Below are 15,514 nucleotides of genomic sequence, written 5' to 3'. Positions count from 1 at the left end.
GTGACAAAACAATGTGTTTTCTGAGCTGTTAAAGGGGACCCTGAAAGGAACAATAAATAAATACAGTAGTTTCCTTTCCAGGAGAGCTCTTCAGAAAGCCACACATCCACTCTGCTTGCAAGAAACAACACCCGGACCGTCTTGTTCAGCAGGCTGGAGCTCTCCTGGCGTCCTGTGTGTTTTTGACACCTTGCTGTAAACATGAGCCTCCTTCCAGTCAATCCTCCTTACATGGCGTGCTGCACAAGCGTGCCGCACCCCCGTGCACGGGTGGGCCTCCCCGTGTGTGACCTACAGACTGACTTTAAAGGCTCCGCTGAGTTCATCACCTGCAAGAGGTCACCTCCAGTAACAAACCCCCCCCCCCCCCACACACACACACACACACGCACACATATTTTACGTTTTAATTCCTAATTGCTGCAAGCCAATTGCTGTTGCTTGTGTAGTCTTGCAAAGAAAAAATAAGGGTTTGTGTGAGTGTGTGTGTGTGTGTGTGTGCATTCATGTGAATACAGATAAGACCCTCTATATTTCACTTGTGTCTATGGCATGTCGACCTTGCCGCAGTCCACCACAGCCAGTCAGACATGTTGGATTGTACATGTTACATGTGCAGAGCCCCTCCCACACCCTTCCTATAGCTCTCTCCGCTAAGGCTTCCTTGACATTTTTCTTTTTTCCTCCCCCCCCCTCTGTCTTTCGGCCCCCATGTTTGCAATGCACATACCACGAGTACACACATGCACACATGCTCGTAAACCAAGAGCTACGGCTCACACACACACACACACCCCTTTTCCCAGTGAGATCACATTCACTAAGGCTACAGAGCACTTGCAGCACACTGAAGCCCCCCCCCCCCCTCCAATTCTTTTCCTGCAAACACTCAAGACACTTTTTGAGTTTTCCAACTCAGGACCAAGACGTCCCATCTGCAGATAGGTAGGCAACTAATGGGTTTGTTTCATGAATTCAATCTCATGTGCTGGGTATCTGCAAGGGGAAGCCGCTCATGTTGCTCAAAGCACATGATGTTCCCTCCTTGGCTCTTGGCACACGGACGGATGGAGGTGTTGAAGGAGCTTCTCATTGAAGTTATTTTTGCTTTATGCTTCAGAGAGACTTGCATTCACAGAGAAACTTTTTTCCAGATTGATTTGGAGTTCGTGTTATTTGATTAATAGTCTGGGGCTTCATAATATAGGCTACTCTTCAATATATTTAATACCACTTTTACACCTTTTTCCAAATTAATTGAATCCTATTATATGCCTGCTTTATCTAGTGTCCTTGTGCCAGAAAAAAATGTATGCATTAGAGAACAGTGAGGAGTTTTGTTTCTTTCCACGCAGGAAGTTAATTGGTTGACATTTTATGCTGATGTAATTAAGGCGCTGCGCACTTTTATCTTCTTCTTCTCCTCTTTGCTGAATATGAATGAGTAGCTGGCTCTATTTTCGGAAGCGGCAGAGGCCAGTTAATGCGTGTTGTGCTCGATATGGCACACATGTTGAGCAGGGGTTAAAAACGTTTTTAAAAAGAGGGTTAAAATAAAAGGAGGCTTCTGTTCTTCCCCTTTTTTCCTTGGCAACAGACGCTGTTTGTGTCCTTCGAAGCAGCCTGAGGCTCGCGTGAGTGCATTCACTCGGTACTACATATCCCATAAGTCATAAGTGCCGTTAATTTAGCAGAGGTTTAAGGCGTGTAGCGGGAGCAGCGGTCGCGAGCCTCGAAGAGCCGTCGGTACTCGCACGAGACGCGCGGAATGATAGTAAAATAAACTTAATTAAAGTCACTTTTCTGTGTTTTAGAAAGGGCGAAGATAAATGTAGGCACGGTCTGTAGAGTTTTAGTGTTAGAAATCAAACTTTGTAACGGAGGTAATGTGCGTTTCCGTGATTAAACCCGCGATGCTATTAGCTTGTATGCAAAGCAGCAGCTTCGACCGCTCGTGCACGTTGTTGCGTAACTGTGATGTAACATAACTGTGATGTAACATTACAGCGTCCGCAGTGATGGCGGACGATAAACTTGGGTCGTAAAGATGTCTTCATGCCGTTGAAGGGGCAGTGCACACACATAATGTTTCATTCATGCTTTGTTAAGAACATGAGCTACATAAACTGAAGCCAGCAACGTATTGAGGCAAATTAACTCTTTAACACTTGTACTCCAAGCATTGAGAAAAACAAACATTGAATTGAATGTAATATTTAAAAATAAAATTGTCTTTTCCTACAGTGTTGGTTATTGTAGGCAATCCTGCAATCAATATAAACCAAGTTTAATCATAAATTACTTGCAAGTTAAAACTTATGGAAAACAGTTCCGTTTGGTAGCTTTTGGTCAGATAAAAATGTGAAGCTGATGTCTATATCGTCAAAAAAAATCCTTTTTCTAGCTATTAATGACGTTCTTAATGTTCTGCAACTATATGGATCCAAAGTATGTCCAAATATTCTTGGATTCTTAGATTAGTGAACAGAAAAATTAACTGATTAAAATGGAAAAGTGGTGTAAAAGCCGAAGATTCTCTTGATACTGTAACTCAGTCGTCGCGGGCCTTAGTCCAAACTTCTGAAGTCCTACTAAGTTCTGACTGACCTTGGAAAACCTTGAGTCTGTCCCTACAAGACCACATGGCTCAATGTAGGCCGCTGCTACCACATGGTGTCGAATACACGCAGTATGTTGCTGTAGAAGACGCTCATGAAACACAAACGTCCTTTCACTTTAGTTCAGCCCGAAAAACATTGTTTTTGCTGCGTTTAAGTTTCCTGACCTTTTCTTTTTGAAGAAGCATGGCTGCAGTGTGCTGCCATAAAGACTGCATTTGCGGCAAGAAGATGCTGAGACCTCTTGCGCAAAGCCGCCACTAGGTGGCACAAACTCAATGGAGAGATGATATTATGTTGTGGGCTGTGAAATGAATGGATGCGTTGACTTTTTCTCCACCACTGTTGACATATTTTGGTGAGAGTTGTAGCTCCCGGTGTTGAGCTCCTCCTTGCAGACACCTCAACCTTTAATCTCTTTTGTCCCCTGTTGTCCAATCCTCTCCCTTTGTACCTCATTGTGGGTTAATGCCCCTTCACCCCTGTGCCCCCCATCCCCCTGACCGCTGTGGACACACGTGTGCTGCTCACTCACATGTTTATCTCCTCCCACCTCCTCCCGTGCGCCCTCCCCTTCCACAAACTCACTCTCAACTCTGCTGTCTCTCTCTCTCTACTCTCTCTCTCTGTGTCTCTCGGTGGCTCTGGGTCCATAGGCGGAGGACAGGAACAGGACAGGACAAGCACCCTAGACACCAAGCACCAGCACCAGCACCACCGCAGACATGTCGGACTCCGAGACCGCCGCCGCCCCCGCCGAGGCCCCCGTCCCCGCTGCTTGTGTCACCATCAAGGCTGACCTGGACAAATGGTAGGTGACGTTTTTTTTTACACATTGTGTGAATGTGTCTTATTTTATTTTGCGCATCCTTCAGTCCTTCCATCACGACAACACCAAACTCGCACACATGAAGCTTCGTGCACCTCCTGAACGCTCCACAAGTTCTCCACTGCCTTTCAAGAGTTCTTGAGGTAAAACCCGAAACCCTGACCTATTTGAATCAAGTCCCCCTACAACGAGCTGTCCAACAGCTGATTCCTTCCAATGGCGACTTCTGCATCGGAAGACCGCAGCATCCTGAAACGCACCAAGCTAAAATGGAGTCTCTTCGGAGGACGTTGGGGGGGTTGGCGCTGTGAAAAACCACCAAAAGAGACCGAAGTCTTTCATGTAAATGTAACTGAATCCGACATCCTATGTAGCTGCGGGGGGGGGGGGGGGCTAGCGGTTATGAGAACTTGGGGTACCCTATGCAAGGGGAGAGTGATTAGGGGATTAATGATGTGTGGCAGTGGGGTGATGTTTGATTCTCATGCGTACGCATGGATGAAGGCCGGGAATCTGCTTGCATCACCAGCCTCCCTTTCTCCAGAATACCTTGCGTTGGCGCGTTCCCTTTTAGTCCGTCGCCGTCTCCTTTTTTTTGCCATATCACCGAAAAAAATGACGCCAGCAGCTCGGAGATATTTTGGGGGGTATTTACTCTGTGTGTGTGTGTGTGTGTGTGTGTGTGTGTGTGTGTGTGTGTGTGTGTGTGTGTGTGTGTGTGCAATGATAGAACACTTGGGCGCACATCAAGCCTTCACACGTCTTCTCTAGAACGGTCCATTTGGACAGATAGGGGTTTGTGTGGAGGGTCACTGAGCCGGGTCTTCAAATGGATCATCAGGAGGAGTTAACTGCATTTCTTGACCACTTGAGGGCTGATATTTCTAATAATTATATTTGTGCAGAGTAGACACATTTTGTGGCCTGTCGGGCCTTGATAAGGTGACGGTGGGTGTGTGGGTGTGTGAAGCCTTTAGATAAGACGGCAGGTTGAGGTGGAGGAGGGAGGGCTGGTGGGGCAAGGCAAGGCATGGGTGGTGGGCTAATCATGTGTAACAGTTTTGCAAATGCCAACTTTGCCCCTCCCCCTATTGTTTTTTCCTTATAAAGTGTCAGAGGACACTTCAAGATCCCTTTTGATTTGACAGATAACTTTGACATTTCTGTGACAGCTCCATGTTTAGGTGCTGTGAACATAAGTGATCCATCACTGTTAAAAGCTGCAGACATGTTCGGTCACGGAGAAAGTTGGCCGTTTATTGCTGCTCGTTAAAGGCCTGGGCCAAGGTTGGCGCTCCATAGGGTCTTTTTAAAGCACAGTGCAATGGGTTCATGGTGACAAGGTTGTTCTCATGCTGCACGTCACGGTTTCAGGTGATAAGTGCATGTGGGGTCGTGACTGCAAATATCAGCAGAGCATGAACCCATGACCTTGAGAGGTGGATAGTCAGGTGGCTCCAGCGCTAGCAAATATAGCGCTAAGCTAACGGTGTTGATCTGAGGGCCACATTGGCCCCTTCCAGTATACAGCTAGATACATCTGCAAGAAAAGTGTTTTTGTTCAACTTTTTTTTTCACACAAGCACAACCATGCTTTATGGCAAACAGAGATCATGATATGTACATGTTTTGCTCAGCAAGATCCCTTTCAAAAAACACTTTTGAAGCGTAAATGCAGTCGTCAGAAGTAAAAAAGCTAACGTTAGGCTTTAAACTACTAACATCTTCAGTTATAATAGGACTACATGTCCCTTTCCAGAAATCATGACCCGGTTACTGAAGATAATCCACAGACCTTGTTGAAGTCTCATGAAGAAATTTAGTTCATGTGTTTTCGATTTTGGGGTGAACGTTCCCTTTAATGTCCCAGACCACCTCTGTAGTCCCATCAGACCCACCAGCAGGGTATTTGCTGAAATATTTAATGTCGTAGAACAAAACCCTTAATATCTCTTAAGCTTGTGTTAATCACTGACCTTATTTCAGCCACTTACTGTGACCACAAACCCATTTACTTTGAGACAAGGAAACAATTTGACATTGATTACAACTGGTGGTCACTATGAAAGTAACCCGTCTAGGATAGTTTTTATTAGGGCTTTTGATTTCCGGCTTCCAGTCTACTGTAGCTATCACATGGCTGGCTCTGTGTAATGAACACCATGAGCCCCTATGTATTTATAGAATCCATGGATGGAAGTGTGTACGAGTGAGACTGTACATGCGGGACGGCGTGACATGGCCCCTTCCATAGATCATGTGACCCCCTCGACCCGACACCTGCTTCTTTTAACCAGGTCAGCCGAAGAAGGAACAGCCTCCCATTCACACTCAGCCAGAGACATGTGGAGGCGGCCATCTTAGTTTTGTCCCCTCTCCTCTTGTGATGAGCTTCTCTTCATGCTCACTCTAGGTCAGATTTGATCACTTTTCCACAGTTTCAGGACAAGTTGTTTTTATTTGGTTACATGGGAGAATTTGTTTTATTTTTTTAATTATTTTTTACTTGTCGCTCTGACCTTGTCACAGTCACACCAGCAAAGTCACACAGAGGTGACGTACGAGCCACAGGCCATATGAGCATGTGTGAGACAAGAACGCATGGCAGGCCTTTTAAAATGTCACATGTGTTGTACAGTATACATTTCACTTTCACATCAGTCATTTGTTAAACCATTTTAACGCCTTTATTTGAAGTTTGGTTACATAAATTATGCCCCTGTCCAACAGCTGGAATATTGTTATGGTAGTCTTAAAGTAACTTTGTTTGTTTATGTTCATTGTCTGTAATTGAGTCCTGCTTTGTTCTGCAGTGCAGCACAAATATCTCAGCTAGTTTCAATGCAAATCAACAGCATCTTTTAGAACGTAGTTGAATTTGTCTTGACTGAGATGCCGACACTTTATCGTTTCAAGATGCAGACACTTGTTTGAAGGAAGATAACTATTAGATAAGAGTGGAAAAAACTCACTATCATTACATTTGTTTTTCCTCACTTTTCTAAAATAATGTGTCACAGCTAGAAAGAACTATACGAGATGAAGCTTTGTGCAGCGGCTCCTGATGAACAACAGGGTAGATCTATAAGGCCCGTGCTGACATGTGCAGTGCAGAATGTGGGCTTTGTGAGCTGTTAGTTCTTTTGCTAATATTTACCACGAATAGTACTTTGCAAACTCCTTTAGCTAACATGTACTAACTCTGTGTACTTTGAGACACCGGGCTCTTTCATCAGACTGGAACATATAGACCCTCCCTCCTCTTCCTTTGACCTCCACACACACAAAAACACACCCATGTCTCTGTAACTGATTGCCTGCGGACGTATGTGCAGACACGCATGTGCATTCTTGCCACTGGAATCTGTGCTGGTGGTTCTCGTTATGGAATTTGGTGACTCTGCTGTAATCTGAGCGCTGCTCTGAAGTTGTGCACTCATGTCTCTGAGAAGGTCTTCTTATAGATTACACATTTCATAGTTGTATTAAGAGTCTCCAGTCCAACTGGATCAGGGGCGGTCCAACTTTTTTGATGTGGGCTTATATAGAGAAAAGTATATAAGGAACACAGACGCTTGGCTCTGTGACTTGAATGTAATGGTATATATTGTAATGTAATTAATGGTAAACACATGAGAGCCACAAACTGGAGCTGGGTGTCATTTTTGTTGCTGCCTGAAGCGGTGAATAATTATTTGATTATTATTGATTATTTTAATCTGAGGGGTCATGAGATTATAAACAGCCTGGGACAGGCATTACACAGCATTACGTCATGCAACCGGTGACGGCAGTTCACAAGTGCCAAAAAGTTTGGGAAACGCTGTCCCGAGACGCCCCGGGGACAGCATCCCCACGAGATGATAGCCTTAATCACATGGTCTCTTCACTAATATTTGGCCTCTACATCATCGTGGACTGCGTGCACCTGCTCGGTGATCTATTATGCATGCGCGTCCCAGGGGACTTGCTACAGCCAGATCAGTCTAAATAATTCAGCCCTCATTTCCTGATCGTGTCCGAGACGGGAGGACGCCGTCGCTTCTCCTGAGCGGTGATCAGGATGCGGCCGGTGCTCGGCAGCGGTGGTTTCGGATTACGAATCATGCTGGCGATCCACCAGTTATGGAGATGAATTCAGAGTCAAACTTTTTCGCATTATGTAATGAGTCTATTGAGTATGGATTGGCCTACATTATTCGGCCACTGGTCGCCATTACAACCCCGTGCCCTATGACACTGTAACGGGACCTCGCTCTGAGCCGTGTTTCCCCTCAGGAGATTGCGTAATGGCCGCGGTGGTGGTGATGTCATTGGCTCCTCTACACCCAACCCCCCCTCCCTGCTTGTCCATGTGACCAGCCCTGCCTCTGATGCTTTCTGTAATGGCCCCGGTGTGCACTTCATACTACATGCATGTATATACAGAGATCTGAAAATGAATCACATGAGAGAATCTGTAGAATTAATGCGCGTTGATATTATGATATTAGAAGATTTAGAATAAAGGGCAGTGCTTTTATTTTGAAAAATACACAATTGCGTAGAGCCCACATTTCCCCTGTTGCGTAATACAGCCCTAACTGGTTCGATGAGACTTTCTTTAGGCTTCTCTAGCGTTGCTAACGCTCCTTCAGTCGGCTCCTGTTAGGATGGAGGTGGAGGAGTACATACATGTGTGTTGTGGTGGAGCGACGCTGCTGCAGCAGGATTATCGACAGCCTCCGGGTCAGACTCTCTGCCAATCATAAACCCTCATTGACTCCGTCCAGGCGCACGCGCTACAACACACCACCAGGGACGCACGCCTGCAACGACACAAAGTCGATGGCTCTCATCTTCACACACAGACACACACACACTTCGCTCCATCCCTCCTGGCAAAGTAAAGTGCTGAGTGATAATCTGCGGCAGCTAGCTGTGTGTGTTACATCACCACCCGGCCGCCACACAAAGAGATAAGGCAGCAGAGATGACCCAAAGCTAGTGTATTAAAATGGCTTTGAAGCTCTCATGTGATGGCGTTTCCAATGTTTTTACTGTAGATTTGCAGTAATTCTGCTCTGTTGTGTGTTTTGACTGATGACACAAAGCTGAAAATAAAAGACAGGGCATTATAGGCCTACAGGTCTTGGGAAGTATTAATGTACATATGTAAATAAGTAATGCTCTGAATTTGGAATCCAGCACTTTTTTAATACAGTTATTGTGATAGAGGGAACAGTAGTGAGGCTGATGATGAGATACAAGTACAAACGGTATCACTGAATAACATGCATGCATTGTTTCCTGTGAGTCTCCTGAGAATATGCGTGTAACTATCGATGAAAACGACCATAAAGAGAAGTATTAACTGAATATTTATACACTGAATGTCTGTTGCTCACTCTGTAAAAACACCAACCTTATTTTTTGAATGAGTAGGCCATAGCAAAAAAAAAATATATATATATATATTTTTATATGGTAAGCAGTGGCTGCTTTATTTTGAATTTGAGCCAGGATGGTTGGATGGCTGATGTTTAGGAGATGATGGAGAGGAGCATTGCTGCCCTGGGTTGAGAAGGGATTGGAGGAAAAGCAGAACAGAGGGGATGTGTCATGAAGTGATAGGAGGAGCCAAAGGATGGGTTTACATTCATGTATCGTGAAACCCCGCCTCCTCCTCCGCCTCCTGCTGGCCTGCCCTCTTACCTCCGTGTCTTGTCATCTCTGCATGATCCCGCAACCTCCCTCCCTCCCTCCCTCTCTGGTGTCCCATCAAACAGATGGGCTCACCCACATGGCTCTCTCTACCCCTCCCTCCTCCTCCCTCTCTTTCCCTCCCTCCCTCTCGCTCCATCACCCTAATGCACTGTGGCACTGTCTGCTGCTGTGTTTGCTCCTGTGTTAGCCCGCATTCTGTTTCTCTCTCTCTCACTTTCATCCCCCTTTTGTCTCTTCCTTCTGTCTTGTGTTTTTTTTTTCTCTTCGTCAACCATTGCATTTCAAACTCACAGAACAGTCGTCATTGTGGGAACATTTCACCGGATGTCCTTCATTTTGGTTGTTAAAGTGGTTGGGATCACACTGTGTGAAGAAGTTGATCATTGGGGGGAGATGCTCAGCACCCTGACGACATTAGTCACTTTCCATGTCTTTAGAAAATCTTAAAGAGAAGGAAAAATAACTTTTTAATGGTTGTTTCTGCCATTAAAACCTGTTTGCACATGAGACGCCCAACTGCTCTGTCAACAGAATTAGTTGGACCGGGACTTAGTTGAGTCCACTGCTGCTGACTAAAGCCTCCTGTCATTCCTCTTTCTGTTTCCAGCTCGCATGCCATCTGTGCGAGAAGGTGACATTGAAATGCAACAATCACTCGTGCAATGTTTATTCTAACAGCGGTTAAATCTTTCTTTGCAGCGTGGCAGAGAAGGGAGCAGAGGGCTGCAAAGATCTGATGGAGGCTTTTGCTGCTTGTGTGAAGAGTGCAGCTGAGGGGTCATGAGGAGTCGCCCTCCAACCTCGAATGTAAGGATGGGACACAATTTGCCGATTCATTCATAGTCGACACGAAGCAATTCAGGTTGGGGGGTTAATTAACGAATGATGCTATATCTGTGAGTCGCATTCAGACGCGCTCACTTTCAGCAGACAATTGTCAACAAAGTGTAACCGTTGCAGAGTAACGGGCCTTTTTCATGGAAGACACTTTGACATGTCACGGTAGGAAAAGCACAGGTGTAAATAATACAATGAATGATGGCTGGATTCAATGTAGCGCCTTTAGTTTTATGCTGACTCACTATTTGGGACAAGTCAAAATGTCTCCTGGGAAAAAGGCCCACTGTTAAAGAGTTGGAAAACCCAAATATGATATGACAACAGCAAGGAAAAGCAGCAAAATAATCAAGAAAAACTCAAAAATGAGAATGTTTTGCTTTTTTCTCTCTCTTCCAGGTCCACTGCACTGAGTCCTCCAAGTTCCCAGCATTCCCTTCTCCACAACAACACTGAACTGAATGATGACGATAATGATGATAAGGATGATCATGCGTGACAAAAGTGTTGATTTGGGCTGAATTTGGGATGTGGTGGCAGTAACCACAGTTTCCTCCCCCCTCCCCACCCGTTATAGGCTTATCAGGTGTCCCTCAGTCTTACCGCCATTCCCCTTCTCCTTCTGCAGCTGACATGCAGCACATCGACCTGTAGACAATTCCAGAGAGCTGAGCTGTACTGTAAATTGTCGACTTGAGATGAATACTTATAAATGGAAATAAAAGTATCAAATACTTGGTATAAAAAAAACTGATTTTTGGCCTCTTTTTATTCACCATTTGGAGGTTGGACCTCTACTTGGAATATGAACATAGACTTTTGCCTTGCATGTCTGAACTATTTTAATATTTAGGAGTATGTATATATTTGATTCTTATGGAAAATAGACCAAAAGAAAACAATTTTTGTTAACGTAACATTCTTGTATGAGCTTGAAGGGGCTGAAGTCAAAGTAGACTCGACACTCGGACGTGACTTGTGTAACTAAACCAAAACCTAAGTTTCACAAGTCACTCAGAGGATTGCTGAAAACAAACTTAAAGAAGCTGTTACAAAACATGTATCCCTTGTTAAAGATGGGTATGGTAATAGTTTCAAATTAGTTTTGTGTTATATGTGTATATATTTGGCGACCTGCTTGTGTACCTACCTGTCCGTCTACCTGCGCATATTCTGCCCATGCTCTCATTGGGTGTCACTGTAGTCTGCTATGATTCTGCAGAAAAATCCCATTGGCTTTATGTTGAGGGATCCAGTGCACTGCTAATTTCCAACTTTTGCCTCCAAAAATACTTAATCCCTATAGCCATGGTCGTTGCATACGTTCATTATATGTTTAAATTGATAATGGTAATTTTAGGGGAGTGGCTTTGAAAGGTGACGTTTTATTTGTGTCCACCAAGAAAAAAAGATTCTAGTAGACTTTCCATCAGCCTTGTTTCCATTGTGCTGAGATACTATTCTAACATTACATGCAGACACATTACAGCTAGCTACCTAGCTAAGGCTAACTTTTGGCATAAAGCTGCACTACCTAGTGCACGTTATGTCAATCATCCATATGCTAAACCGCATACTGCTGTAGCATCACTGCACAAACCCTTAAAAACAATAGTTATTGCATTTTAGCCTCCAAGCTAATGCTAATGAAGTTAACTAGCTAGCTAACATTAAGAAGTCTTCATCAAGGATGAGCATGGAATTAAATCTACCTCTTTGTTGTGCTGTCTTTGACATTTTGTACAGGTGTGTGATTTAATGTCTCCTTTCTCATAATTTCAAACTAAACTAAAAAGCTCCACGTGGTGTTAGCGAGCTAACGTTGTGAGCAAAGTAGCCTAACTCTTTTTTTGAGTTTTAAAATACTGCAGTTCAGTAGATATATTTGTATAGCCTATAGTACAGAACTAACTGGTGTATATCTACACGGGTTCACTGAAAGTTACTGAAGATGTTTTGTTACTCAAGTGTCGTCATTGACACATTTCCCTTTAACCTTTTACAATTTTTTAGGGTCTGTAAACACAAACCAGAGTAAATTAATCTATTTTAGATCATTTGATTTTAGACATTGATGTAAGTGATGCAGCTAAGTTTTGTATATTTGGTACAGTAGTAATCAGTGTAGGCTACCATCATTCATCACACTTTAGCACATACAAATAATCATTTAATTGTACATGCACATTGCACATCAGTCAGTTGTAAATTGGGGATCAAAAGGAAACTCTTAAGTGTGCAAGGTAGTCATCTAAATACTGCCTAAAGAAACCAAGTAAGAGGCGATTCTCAGGTCACACACACACACACACACACACACACACACACACACACACTCACACAAAGATAGACTCATGAGCAGACATCAATACTTGTCAGCTGTCTGTTTGGCTATACTATTCCAGCCCCAAAGGGTACATTCAAACTCCTTTTGGCATCACACCCACACATTCCCAGATTAGCCTGCCCTCTGCTTTCAGTCAGAGGTGTGTGTGGAGTTAAAAGCCACTATGCGCATGTTTGTAACACTTAAAAATCATAGTATAGTCGTGTAAAAATGCTTTGTGACTGTCATTCAAAACAACAGAAAATATAGTTTATCCGAGTGTTTATTACATAAAAACAGTCCAATTTAAATACCTCCCACTAGTGAATTAACAGTAACATTTTTCAATACACCTCAGTCAGCTTCCAGTTTTACCCCCCAATTAGTCCTGCATTATTTATTTTTTAACCAATAAAACAAATTTGAAAACTTATCTCCATATTAAGAAGTAGTTATAGTTTTAGGTTGGATTTCTCTCATTTTTTAAAACAACCACACGATGGAGCCCCACATACACCACTCATTGGGTATTTTCATACTGTCACATAATAAAGTTGTAATGACTCTGTGCAAAATATGAGCAGCATGGAAGCTCATAAGACAGTCCAGGTGTTCACATGTGTTGTAACTCAGTAAACAGCATCTATGACCTGTGTAAACAGGCTCGCTATGGTTCCAGGAATGTTCCCCCCGGTATCAACATCTGGGAGAGCAAACCATGTCCTATATCCTAACACACAAACACACACACACACACACACACTGATACAGAACAATTAAATTATAACCAAAGCCAGACTGTAATCTTCAGCCTTATCTTTACAGAGAAGAGCTGCAGAGAAGAGCTTGAAGGGCCAAAGGGGGGTAACCCCTCAACCTTTTTTTTAAACACGTTTTTAAATCATAAACACGGGAGAGAAAACAATTGAGATCAGTCTCAGAATATGGATCGCCAGAATAGTTTTTTCTCTTTTGCCTGTCAGGGGTTCCGTAGAATCATCATTATATATGAGAAAATATAATATTATATAAAAAGGTAAGAGGTAAATTCGATTACAATTTATGCTTTAACGTAACATTTGTAAAATACATTACGAGTAACTTTAGCTGTCCAAAAAATGTAGAGCAGCAACAATTACAACGACGCCGTCTAAAATGCAGTGGAGTAAAAGTGGAAAGTAAGAAAATATTAATATCTGTATATAGTTACTTTCCACCACTGTTGGTAAGTCGGCCTGCCACCTTATACCAAACTAAAAAGGCACCGTCTCACATAGTGGTTGTCAATGACAGCTGACAAAGACGGACTGAATCCAGACAAAGACAGATGACAGCGACCCTCTTGAGACTACAATGTTCTGTGTTGGCCATTCATAATGGTGCTCATTACATGGTGAAAAAAATGGTAGCTCATACAATAGCACAACAGCACCATCATGTGGTCAGAAATGCACTTACAATAGCAGGTACCACCACTTTACTGGTATCTGTGGAGATGTTGGCATATTATTGTTACCAGCATATTTCTGAGTTCATTCTGTAAGAATCATTCCCAGAGATATTTAATAAACACTTAGAGAAGCATTTTTTGTAGTAGGGCATGTATTTATGGAGGTTTTGTAGGTGCATCATATAGTGGAGAGAAAAGAAGCTCTATCTCTGTGACAAAAAACTATGTTTATGTCTCATAACTTGTTCATGTGGAAAAACCATCTATCACACAGAAATAAACTCACAGGCGCATATTTAAGCACGGCACCATTAGATAATCTGAACTACATCATCCTGACCGCATCAAGAGATTAAGATTAAAAGGGATAAAGATTTGGGAGTCGGCGTCATACAGATATCACAATGAGGAACCTTAATCACAGCATGCAGTGACCCAGAAGCCTGTGGTTTTGTAAGTGCACGTCATGGACCGTCCCACGGGTCAGAGGCGAACAGAGGCTGTTCATCAGCTGAGTGTTTTCCAAAATGTATTTTCACAGAATTTTATTGAAACAGAATGAAGCACGTAAAAGCCGTTTATGCCACATTAAGTCACAAGCAAGCCAGGGGTTCGGAACACACGTTTTTTTTTAAATCTTATTTTATGAAATGAAGTGTTCATAATCATGTCACATGTGAGATAGTTATGACTCAGCTGACTTTTGTCGGTTCGTTAAACAGTTAGCACCACGGGGGCCATGTTGAGAGCTGTTGAGAGGCAATCGAAACGCTCTCAATCTCGTATTATGGACCTTTAAGCTTGTGTTCTAACTAAAATCCCACGCAAAACCCCCATTGACTTCTCATGTCCTGGTTTAAGGACTCATTCCTGCAGCTATGTTAAGATATGGAGGACTAATGTCTACCTGAGCAGAGAAGGAAGTCACTATTTTTTGCCGTTCTCCTCGACGGAATTTACAACCTGATGTTACGTATATATAGCTCCCAATAATAAGAGAAACCTGCATTTTATAGTTACAATAATTACATAAAACTTTTGGACACAAAATCATTTTGTTCCATATATTTTGTGCCATCACCGTAAGAACATATTCATCATTCAATAATCCGTCTGACTGTTGGTTTGTTTTCCCTTGCGGCGTCCAGGAAAGTGGTCCATCATTCCAACTGGCGCTGCTAGCACTGTTAGCTGCTAGCCGCCGTCTCATCCGTCGCCATGTTGAGAGCCGTTGAGAGTCAACATGTGCTCTGAGTGTCCCATTCAGCTCCTTTGAGTGATGTTGTGATACTCGTTTGCAAATCACTACTCAACATTAAACACATATGATCATTTAAAAATGGCACATAAAGAAGAATGGTAAGCAACTTACACATCAATTCATGCATTCAAGAATCATGAATCAAACACATGCGTGGTATGAGTGTCGCCCACTATTTCTATAAAATTCCATATTTTGTCGTTGGTTTATATGAATCTGATATTCTTCCATTTATCCGTGTTACTGACTTGGACCATGTGCTACTTGGTTGGAAGCCTGGTATTCTTCTGTACTTGCAGCCGACCACATAATGTGGGACTTTTTGCCGTAGTAAAAAAGGGTGGGGGCGAGAGAGGGAGGGGGGGAAAGACAACGGAACCCGGATGCTGATGCTGACCGATGAGGAGAAGGAAGCTAGAGAGAGGAGGGAGGAGGAGGAGGAGTGTGAGAGGTGGGGGGGGGGGGGTACAAAAAAAAAAGAGAGAGA

At 43.3% G+C, this 15,514-nt stretch overlaps 1 long non-coding RNA gene across 4 annotated transcripts; it reads left to right on the top strand.

The window, feature by feature from the left end:
- Positions 1 to 860: 860 nt before the first annotated feature.
- Positions 861 to 10,740, top strand: LOC116396435 (uncharacterized). Of its 4 annotated transcripts, none has more exons than XR_004213596.1 (4): positions 861 to 945; positions 3,275 to 3,429; positions 9,853 to 9,960; positions 10,390 to 10,740. It is a non-coding gene; the product is annotated as an uncharacterized LOC116396435 (long non-coding RNA). The 4 variants fall into 4 exon arrangements; XR_004213598.1 differs by lacking the exon at positions 861 to 945 and adding an exon at positions 975 to 1,651; XR_004213597.1 differs by lacking the exon at positions 861 to 945 and adding an exon at positions 976 to 1,634.
- The last annotated feature ends 4,774 nt before the right edge of the window (positions 10,741 to 15,514 follow it).

This window comes from Anarrhichthys ocellatus, unplaced genomic scaffold (assembly GCF_004355925.1).
Source record: "Anarrhichthys ocellatus isolate YVR2014 unplaced genomic scaffold, GSC_Weel_1.0 scaffold55, whole genome shotgun sequence".
Taxonomy (NCBI): domain Eukaryota; kingdom Metazoa; phylum Chordata; class Actinopteri; order Perciformes; family Anarhichadidae; genus Anarrhichthys; species Anarrhichthys ocellatus.
The sequence above is the reverse complement of the archived record's forward strand: the minus strand, read 5'-3'. Positions and strand labels throughout refer to the sequence as shown.